Here is an 11,848-nt window from a genome sequence, read left to right as displayed (position 1 = left end):
TTTGGGAATTCTTTACTCTTAAATAGTTTGTAAACCAAAAATTAAATTGTTTTATACATACTACTCATGAATTATAGAAATATATAAGTTAAATTATACAAAAGTCCTAATTTAAAATAATAGTGGTTCTGTAGCTAGCATGTGTACCTTTCAGGGAACAATCCCCAAAACACACACTCCCATCCTTTTTTTTTAAATTGACCCTAGGAGACTGTAGTATGGAAAATTAGCTCCTCTGAGAGATAATTGGTTATGGGCTACATAAACTTTGCACTGTACGTATACTTTTTATTAAAATATTGGTTCAGGCAAATTGATATTGCCAAATCTAGATAACCCTTTCCAGGATTTTTGTAGTCCTACTCACATACCAGAGCTGAGATACAGGGGTCAAATTCTCATTGCAAGTTTCATGTTCACCTAGTAATAAATGTCACGAACGAAATGTGTGAACAAGACATGTAACGCCTCTACTTAAAATATGAAAGAATCGGCAAAGTTTTTTTTTTTTCCTTCCTTGTATAAGTGCAATAAAGCATATACAGATTGGCTCAAAGGTTGTCACTCTGTCCTTTGCAGTGCTAGGTCCCAGGTTCAAATCTCGGCCAGGACACTATCTGCATAGAGTTTGTATGTTCTTCTGTTTGCATGGATTTCCTCCCACATCTGAAAAAAATACTTCCCCTTAAAATTGGCCTTTGACTATGATGACATATGACTATGGTAGAGATAGGCTGTGAGCCCTTTTCATGGACAATAGTGACATGAGTATATACTTTGTATATAAAGGGGCATAATATGTTTGCTCTATTTAAATACAAGATAATTATTATTAAACAGGATTTATATAGCACCAACATATTATGCAGTGCTGTACATTAAATAGGGGTTTTAAATGACAGACAGTGATACAGGTGGAGAGAAAACACTGCTTAGAAGAGCTCACAATTTAGGAGGTGGGTAATACAGATACAATTTCAATATCTCCACATGTGGGAAAGATTTGTAGTGCATCTTTCCCTGTACAGATGATTATTATTATTCATAAACAGGATTTATACAGCACCAACATATTATGCAGCGCTGTACTTTAAAAGAGGGGTTGTAAATGACAGATACAGACAGTGACACCGGATAGTTTAATTTCCACAATTTGCTTTCCTGGAAGTCCACTGCCCAGATGGGTAAGCTAGGCTGACTTATTGATCAATCAAGCCAGGCCGGGAAGGGTGTTACACAACTGGTTGTACATGATAAAGGAATGCCCATATAACATACACTCCCAATATAAATGGCGAAGGCTACATGGAGGTTCATGGTTGGGTAGGTGACCAGTCACCCAATGGAGAGAAACAAGGTGCTAGGCTGACCAGCATTATGAGTCTTTTGTAAGTATTTTGTGTACATATTGCACCTATCACATTGGTGTTTGTAATCAAATTTGTCATAGTTGCACAGGCCTGCATTCCTTTTTTTTTTTTTTTCAAGGCCAGTAACCTGTTAGCAATATTTATGGAGTGGAGGGAGGAAGTGCAAACCTCATGCAGATAATGCTCTTATCAGGAATAAAACCAAGCAGCCTTGTGCAGCAATGTTTCAATGCTATCCTTGTGTCTCTGCTTCCCTATTTGCATGATTATTTATTGTTCCTTTACAGTGGGAGTTGATGAATAACACATTGTTAAAATGTATGTAAATAGTTTTGTGGTTTTCCATACTTATGTTTGCGCCCTACATAGAAGATAAGACACACTTTTTTTTTCTTTCCAAATGCAGGTGTGGGCAATGGTATAATGGTATAACTACCTCATTTTCTGCCATTGTGTTATCTTCATTGTGAAGTGTTTTTTATGCACATCCAGCACAAGTGCAGATTACGTAATTTTTATGTTCTGTATTGTGGATCCCATAAACAGTTGTTGTGGAGTATCCTGCATCCATCATGTTCAATGACCTTGTAATGCATATACATGGCTTTTGTAATGATGAAACCTTACTAGTGGTGTCAGTGAACAGATGTTGGGTAAATTCTTCTGAAATAGGAGAAATCTTGGGTTCTATTATTTTCATGTTTCTGCATACTGTGTTCAGACACTATTATCGTATGGTTGAGTCTGTATTTTGAACTTGCAGTATTCTCTTCACCTCAGACAGACGTGTTGAAGGGAATGCAGCACTGGGAAAGTGAGTCAGCTTTACAAAATCACTAAGTGAGAATTCCACAATGATTTCTGCCTGCTTGTCCTGTTTTGGAAACTTTTATTTTTCAATAAAAGAGACAGCTTTTTATCTTTCCCTAAAGTCTTCTCCCTCCTACACCTTTGGAAATAAATGTCTGGTTTTATACCCGACATCTTCCTTCCACTGCATGCCAGACACATTACCACAGTTGATTAGTTCAGTCACTACACTTGATTAGGCTTCATGGCTTAAAGGAAAACTGTAGTACACTTTCTGTAGGTGGCTTCATTGTTTATAGCTTTTAAATTAGTACATTTTCATTTGATCTTGACTTTAAGTGCTTGCTGTTTCATCCTGTTTGCTATATTGTAATATTTTAGGTACAAATAATATTCTTTCCATGCAGGGTCTTCTGCATCATAGGGATTTTTTTGTTTTAAATACATATTTGTAAATTCTGTATATTTAATTATTGTAATTGCAGCACAGACTGATTTGTAATTAAATGTTATCAGGTATTGCCTGTTCTTCAGTCTACAGCCACTGTTTTTCTGGAAAAATTTCAAATTTTGTTGCCATGTAACCATGGCAGTGGAGGAGTCCTATGCATGTACACATAACTCTCAGACACTAATTTCCCATTCATGTGATTGATTAGTTGCTGTTTTTTTTTCCTATTACGTCATCGGGGCTGATCATGTAACTTAAGCTTCCAGACAACTCAGCGTAGGGAGTAAAAAAAAATGTCAATTTCTTAACATTGTAAATAAAAGTGCAGTGGTGAGTTTTTAATATTGGAATTAATTCCATGGAATTTCTAAACGGTGGGGTAATGGAGACTCTCCTGGACTTCTAATGATCACTGTTAGTGACAGTAAGCGCCTCTTGCTTCATAGTTTAATAGTTTTTACATCTGAGTCAGCTTTCTTATGGAAGCCAAATAGATTTTCACCACTCTATTTTCTGCTTCCTGGAGATTTGGTTGACCTCTGTTGTACAAGGTCGGGGTTGGTGGGGCGGGAGACTTCCCTTCAATTTGAAGTTCTTGTTTTTTCAGGATAGCTTTGTAGACAGCTGTGATGTATCCAATATTTTTGTTACTCCCCCACACACACACACACACACACACACACACACACGTATGTAGTGCTAGCAATTTCATGTACTGATGTAGCCTCACGGACAGACCTGCTTGCTGTATCACATCTACTGAATGAAACCATTATTGTCATTATTTTACATATGGCCTTAACATTTCTTCTTAAATGTATATATTGCATTGCTTTTATTGGATCCAATTAGGATAATTTGCTTTGACTTTCCAAATGTGGTCTCGGTTTACATGCATGCTTTGTCTTGTCTGTTTATAATAAGCTCATAACCTACCTGAACCGATTCATCCTCTGCTGGTTGGGTATCCAAGAAAGGAACTTTTTCTGGAACTGAACATAGTCTCTTGTTCCAATCCCACGCTTAGGTACATGGGAATCAGGACTTGTACATCCTCCATAAAGAGGGGGTACTTAGCAGCTATTTTTTTTTTTTGTGTCTTTTCATATACTGTACATTTTTGGTGATCGTGCAAATCGTGGTGCACATACAATATCTTTATTTTATAAAAAAAAAATGTAAAAATATGGATGTATATTTGATCAAGGAAAATACTAGGTTTGCTGACTCACTGCTGAAAATGAAACTTTGAAGGTCAGAGTATTGATTTCACTACTGTTTATAGGAGTATCCTTTGCTTTGTAGCCATAGTTTTTGTGGGCTACTCTTGTGGCTCAAAGTTACAACTCTTAATAATTTCTAATTGATTTAATAACCGTAGCTATAAAACAAGTTTACTTTAGCATATAAGGAATATTTTAGGAAAACAGAGGAGTGAAAAATGAGCATCCGCAGAAAGGTGTCTCCAGCAGTACACTATACTCTCTAAAGCCAACTGTCTCTAGCCAGTAGCCAGTCCTGATCTAGTCTCAAACGCCAAGATTTTCTAATTTAGACACCGTTGTGTACAAATAGCTCAGAGGCTCTTCTGCATGTGGTAATATACTATCTTGATGACCTGGATGATACCAAGTGCAGCTTCCAAAAATACAACAAATATAAATTCACTATTGGTAAATTGTGGTTTAAGCTGTTGAATTTTTGCATTTCTGAATTTCGAGTCATTTTTTTTTCCTTTAAAAGTCAAGCCTGACCCTATTTTCCCCAAGGTCTGCTAGCTGGTATGGACAAGTAAATTTGACTATGAATGTTATGTTGTAAGGGGGAAAAAAATCAGCATCTGTTTCCAGTGGTGTATATTCACGTCGGTTTTGACTACCTGTGGTGTCTGTACATAACTTGCTGGCTGCTGCTGCAATGACAGATTCCCCAGTTGGGACAATGCAATTACAGTCATAGAATGTTATTGACATGAATAAATGAATCGTATGACTGGAATGAATGAGGTCATGCAGCGTCATTTGACAGATTCTACTCAACAAACCAGCCAGGGGCTATATTTGCATTGGGCTGGATGGTGTTCTTCAATTTTCACCACACTACTATGTTCACAAAGTGTCATTGTCTCCTTCTTCCATCACCCTAGCAGCAAAGTTACTCTGTAGGTGGGAGCTTTTCTAAAGTTCTAACAGAATTCCTGTTTATCAAGAAGACTTCATTGTGCTAGGTAAAATTTTACATGGTTTGATGTACAAAGAAGCATCAATTTGTCATTTTATGGATAACAGCCAATTGGCAATGAGCCAATTACTTTGCAAAATGTTTGAACAGATAAAACATCAAATCAAAGACTTTTATTTTACAATTAATATTTGGGCAGAGCATTGATCAAAAATTGTTCAGATACAAGACTATTTTTCCTGTTATGATAAAGATGTATATTCTATCTATTGCTAACAAATATGTTGAAGAAAATTGACCTTACTGAACAGTGCAAGTCTAATCCCAGCCTTAAAATTACATACCACACATGCTTACAATCTTTTGTCCTCTAGATTGGCCCTATGGGATGGCTTGACTCCCCTGAGTTCATTAATTCCTGGCATGCGATAGGGAAGCTGGGATTGCTGGGTTTCCCTGGTAGCCACCGCTGAGCTGCACTAAATTTGATGGCTCTGCAGACATAAGGCTTGTAAGAATGGTTCCTGCAGAAGGGACCTCACCTATCCCTTTCCGCAATACCACCACCTGATCATGTATTTTTAAAAAAAATAAAGTTCCGCCTGCATGTCCGGAATGTTAGATAAGGTGCAAAATTATATTGAAAGTACATTCTCATATGCCATATTCTTTAAATTGATTGTTGTAGCCCTATTAAATGCATTATTGAAGTGGTAATACCAGATTACATTTCCTTTATAAAGGTTTCATTTTTTTGAGACCGTTTCTACAATGGAAATATTAAAAAAGAAAGTTCAGTTTTTTAAATAGAGCCCATTGACTCTCAAAACTGGAAATTAAAGGTTTAGGATGCATACATCAAGATTCAGATTTTTATCTACTGATTGCAAAAGTTTTACTAGTCTACTCTACTTGTTTTTGTGCTTGTCTTTTAAAGTCTAGATACACATGGACATTTTCAAATGGTTTTTGCTGCTGAATGAATGGCCAGAAAGAGATTACATTTACTTAAGTGTCTCTATGCCTATTTTCACGGTAGCAAGCTATAATTGACATTGTATTTTTATTCACCTTTCTGTGTTTACAGTTGACACACTTTCAACCCAATAAAAATGATAAAAATGTCTTGTATTTGCATAATCCAGTAAGTACTAGTACTGGTGGATGGCTGGTTATTGCTATTGTACCTAGATACAGCTGTTATATGCTGTTAAACACATATTCAACCTAATTACCTTCTATGGTTTTTAGTCCACAGAAAATGCATCTAAAATAAAAAAACAGTATAATTTAAAAACTATAAAGTGTAAAAGTATAATACACACTTGACCCAGCACTGGAAAAGTATGAGATAAACCTTAATACAGTGCAGATGGGTAGGTTGTATTGTAGCACATCGTGAAATTTGTACAAAACAAGCAAAACCTCACCTCACTTGTCTATATCAACAATTGTAGTGTCTTTTTTTTTTTTTTTTTTTTTTTTTTTTCCAAGGCAGCCTTGGCAGTAGGCATTGGTGAAGGCTAAGAGACCTACAAGTGTTCCCCAACATTGTTACTGGAAATGTTTGCCCGTTTTTTATTTTCTTACCCGCAAACTCTGAATGTCAACAGATTTGACTTTGCTTGTAACATATTCCCTTTAAATCTGCAAAAATAAAAATGACAAAACTGTTGGTACATCTTGTCAATATATACCAGTAGTAGCCCCATGTTTTCTTGCTTTTAACTGTTACATGCACAGGTTTCTATTAATCTGTCAGAATCTTGGTGATCTCCCAACTTCCTGTTTCAGCTAACTAAGCTGTGCTGAAATCTCAAGCAGTGTTGTCCCCCCTGATGACACAAATCCTTTGTTTGTAAGATGAGGCATAGGTGTTTTGTAATCCAGAAAAGGGCTGTAGCAGAGGTACATGGCTATCTTCTCAAACGTTAGATCTCAGTGGGCTTGTAAATCAACATAACATTTTCTGTCCTTTTTATAGCTTTGTAATGGGATAAGTCATGGGAAAATGCCAGTTGCAGAGATGTACAAAATGTGTGTTTTTGGTCAGGCATACACTTTACATACTCGCACATATCAAATGTGTGAACCTAGGTGTGCTAACAGCATCTTTGAGTTCTTTACCTGCAAGAACTTCCCACCTTGCAGCCAAAGCTGCAGCATTCCAGGTTGTGATGATGTTTTCCAGGTCTTCCAAACAAGCCCCCCCCCCCAGAGAAGTATATGCAAAATCCTAATGAAATTGGAGCCTTTCTTGGACACTCAGGTAGTCAACAAAGATTTTCAACTCCAGCTAACAATATGCAGTGTAAATCTGAACATTTGTTGTAATAAAGACAACTATGTGTTATATCAGCTTTAGAGTTGAAATAAATGTAAATATCTGTCCAAAAAGCTATTTTGTATGAATGAAGCATAATACTAAGTAGGAAATGCATACGTGGTGGTATTCACCCACAAACTTTGATTCAAATGACTGTCTTTCAGGGTTTGACTGCAGATTTCTAAAAGAATCTGTCAGTATCTTAGATCTACATAGTTGTGACTGCAAGCTTGTTTCAGGATTGGGATTCTTCTGAAGTGTTACAGCAGCTTTACATCCATCCATGTCAAATTACCTTTCGGGTTGTGTGTTGCAATGTTATTGTTGGGAGGAATTAGATGGGTATAGGAAATGTAATTGAATACAATATTCAGCTTTTTGAATGGAAATAGTTGAAATGAGGCAGATAAGTTAATAAATATATGTGTATGCATACACTTGTGTAAATGTTACATATAAAACATATACAGGGTTAGTTTGGAGGCAACTATTGCCAAAGATCTAACTCTTAAAAACGTTTTTTTTTATTTTTTTTTTTTGTATTCCTTTTTTTGACCAGCATCCTAATACATACATTCTCTAAATTGAAATTAAAGTTTTTATTGCTCCTCCTTACCCAAGATAGGTTAATAACATGCCATCTTTAATGTTATGTACAAGAATACAGTTCAGTTTATAATAGTCAGCAATTGCGTTAAACTAAAAGCTGCAAAATATTGTTTTTTTGAGCTTGATAAATTTATTCATCATTGCATCCAATTTTCCCTGTGGGATATATTCAGGTTTGAAATTTTTGTCCTAGGTTTGTTTTGGGTTTGAAGTAAAATCTTAAACTTGAGGAAGGATTATAAAAGGTTTTCTAATGAATAATAGAGCACCATTGGCTTTTGACACAATCCATTTTTGATGTAGAAGATGAGCAGTTCATTTTGAGATAAGTTGTTTATTGGTATGACATCTTTGTACCCAGTGTTACATGCTCTAGGTTTTCAGTGGTGTTTAACCAAAGAATGCCTTAAAGCCACTTGATCATTTATATTATAATTGTGGAACTCATTTTGGGTAGCAGCCAGTGCATTTCCATCTGTTTTTTAATTGATTCAAGCTGTAGCTGCCAATAATATGTTTGTCAGACTCTGATTTCATTATAATGCAGTGGAGTAGTTGTAATGTCCAAATTTAATATGAAGGGTATCCTCCACAGTACTATGGTGTAAGATTGGGGCACTTAAACAAAAGTAGGATACATATTTTTAAATACAGCAAATGCAAAACAGCGATGTAATGTTTACCATGAATGACAGGTAATGAAGAAGGTCAATAAAATGATTGAAATTAAAATAACTGCAGTTTGCTACCAAAGAAATCTTTGCCCTTGTTTTGGTGTAGCTGGTTTATGACCAGAACACGTGCATACTAATATCTGTGTGTTTGATAAGAATTTCTGCAAGCATGTAATGCAAACCTACTGTTCACCACCAATGCCATTATTATATTCTGCTGCTGCTCGTTTAGAGACTTCGGCTATTTTCAGCAGCCAATCTTTCTACATGTCTTCTATAGTTCTTTGATTGTAGATCACTTGATGGCTCTGTATTCGTATTCTACTTTTAGGTATTTTGTGCTTTCTCTTTTCTATATTGTTAAGGGTTTACTGTAAATATGTCAAAGGCAAGGTAAGCGTGTGAGTGCCAGGAGGGCTCTTTTAACTTTGAATTCTGGTAATGTTTGAGATAAAATCACTTTATGATGAGAAAATGACATGGTTTGCAATCTGACATCTTAAACAACCTTTTATTTAATTTGACACAGCTGAAATAAAAAGTTCTTGGTGTTCAGTACAACAATCTGAACCTATTTTGGAATAGTGATTATCACTGTATATTTTAAGTGTCAGTTAGGTCCTACAACAGGAATTATCTAAACAAAAGGGAGCAAAGACATTTGACTAGTGCATTGGCACCGACTTTATTGTGTTACTGAGCAAATGTCCCCTGAGTTTTACAGTATGAAGGACTGTCATAAGACAAAGTAGAATTATTCATTGCTGCCTTTAAGGCACACAATCATTTTGTGTAACTGGCTGCCAGTCGTAATTTGCTCTACTGGGATTCACTGCTGTTTTCTTTGCCAAACATGCTGTTTGGTTCAAGCATCCAGGTCTCTCCACTTCCTCCCATCAAAGTTGTAGGAGCATAGCTTCAAAAACAGCTTCCTAATTTTTCCTGTTCCCAATGGATATATTATCTCTTCCGTCTACCTTAGTTGCTAGTTTTGGGAAGTGAGTGTGTCAGCAGAATAATGTATTCAAAATTCTTTGTCTTCACCTTGCAAGTCACTAACTTGTGTGTGAATTCTGCATTATCCTTTAGGTGTTTTTACTTTATTCGGCATGTATTTTAAAACCACAATCACATCCAAGGTCGTGTTTGCGTTCCAATTTATGCTGACAGGTAGAATGCTTTTGTCTAACAATAAAGGTAAATATTAATTTTTTGCTGCTTTTGTATAAAGTGAATGGACATGAATATTAAAAGAATTGTTTGTTATAAATGTTTACAAATTTTTTTTGCTTACACAGTATTTTTTGTTTTGTTTTTTAAGTCTGGTAATTCATTGTGATTTGTAGTACTCGCATAATGCGAATGTATGTGTATTGCAGAAATTACAATGTAGAAACTATGTAATGCTTCCTTAAGAGTTTATACTAAAAGATTGAGTATGTTTTTGGTTCTTTTTTTTCCCTTATACTTTGTGTATATATTGGCAGTTCAGTTCAGCAGCTGGGTACAGGGGGCTCCCTGGATGAGCACACTGAACAAATGGGGTACAACACACTAAAGTTTTTACAACAGAACTATAGACAGTGGTTTACAAACAGAAGAAACAAAATACAACAAAATCTTTGCCGATTATGGGCGACTATACAGGAGCCTGGTACCGTAAGTCTTTAAACTGAGAAATCCACAAGCTGCCGCACAAGCTGTCTCACCCAAGCACTGCAGTTGCACATACAGCTATATTCCAAGCTCCCCAGACTGTCCAGGTCTCTGTACTGACCTTGAGCATGCTGGGAGTTTTATACTCTCATTGATTAGCACAGTGTTTTTCAACCTTTTTTGAGCCACAGCACACAGCAAAAATCCTGTGGCACACCACAAATCAAAAATGTTACAAAATGACACTCTGTAGCTGATTCTCTTGTCTCTAAGAATAAACAAGGCAATTAAGCTACCTACTGCCACCCACTGACATGGAAGAGTATTACATTACTCTACCAGTCACTACAGCACAGACACTCGACAATGGTAATTGGATAATTTCCCACGGAGGATCCCTTATGGCACACTAGTGTGCCGCTGCACAGTGGTTGAAAATCACTGGATTAGCAGACTTGCTTCATATCTGCTACTTAACTGTTCAGTCCCCACACCCTCAAAGTAAACTTCTGTAACCTCAGACAAATGTACCTCCCATCCAGCACCAAACCACAGACACATCCTGACCTGCTGTCTCTGTCCTATATAATACATACAATTTTATTTTTTTGTATGACTCTTTGCAGTGTATAATACACATTATTTGCAAAAAAGGTGGAAGTTTATTAGAAATTGAAGTTAAGCTTGAAAATGCAGATTTCATTCTTTAAAATATACAGCTGTGTATATCTACTATGCATTAGTATCATCTTTTGATATGTTAAAATGGTTCCACAGGGATGGTTTGTAGTACATAACAGACTGTCAGCAAATGCTTCCCTCACTCTTGGGTGAAAAGTCATCCTAGTTTACCTGTGTTCAATGGTCATTTTGAGGTGCATGCATCCTGCAAATAAACAATAAAACACTTGTGTTTCAGAACACCACAATATGCACAGACAGGTAAAATTTGGTGTATATATTACCAAGTCATAAGTTTGTTATACCAACCGTGTAGGTGCTTAGTTTGGCTTGATGTCAGCCCTTCTGCAATTCTCTATGTAGTTGCATTTAGACTGGCACCCAATCTGGTGTGCTGCAAGTAAATGTGTTGACAAGGAACATACTGATGAAGAGCAGTCAAAGGTAATTGGTGTGCGTCTGATCTGTCTTTCTGGCAGGCCAGGAATGAGCACACCACTGTTTCTTCTTAAATTTACATCTGTAACAGAAAGTTGTATCACCTGCCTGCTCCCATCCGGCTTTGTCTGACTGCATTTAAGAATCACTTTTTAATCGTGATAGAAGTTTCTTTAAAAAAAGCATTGGGTGTGACTTTTGCTTACAGATGGCACATCTGAATTTCTTTAAATATCGACCTCCTTTGAATTTTTGTGTCTGAGGGCCATTATGGAACTTAAATTATTATGCAGTACTAACATTTTGTTGTGTGTGAGTTCTGGTATATGGTCAGTAAAAATATTGTGTATAGGTATTTGTGATTCCAGTGCTGTAGCAGTGGGGAATGGTGTTCTAATTCACTGAACTCTAGTCTTTACACCCCCTTCCCTGTTTGACCAGTCACTAGTTATATAAATAATAGCGAAAGCTCTGTGGTTGGCCAAAGAAAGAATATGCATCAGTACATGACAACCACGGATCTCTGCTGTCCTGTTCTCCATAACAAAACTGTCTATTACTACAAATGCACAGAAACATTGGCAGACATGGGGAAAGTGGTGTCACCTGAGGACTTTTTCTATTTATTCTACTAGTATAAAGTATTTTTTTT

The sequence above is a fragment of the Pyxicephalus adspersus genome, chromosome 4 (genome assembly GCF_032062135.1).
Source record: "Pyxicephalus adspersus chromosome 4, UCB_Pads_2.0, whole genome shotgun sequence".
Classification (NCBI taxonomy): domain Eukaryota; kingdom Metazoa; phylum Chordata; class Amphibia; order Anura; family Pyxicephalidae; genus Pyxicephalus; species Pyxicephalus adspersus.
This window is presented reverse-complemented; position numbering follows the sequence as displayed.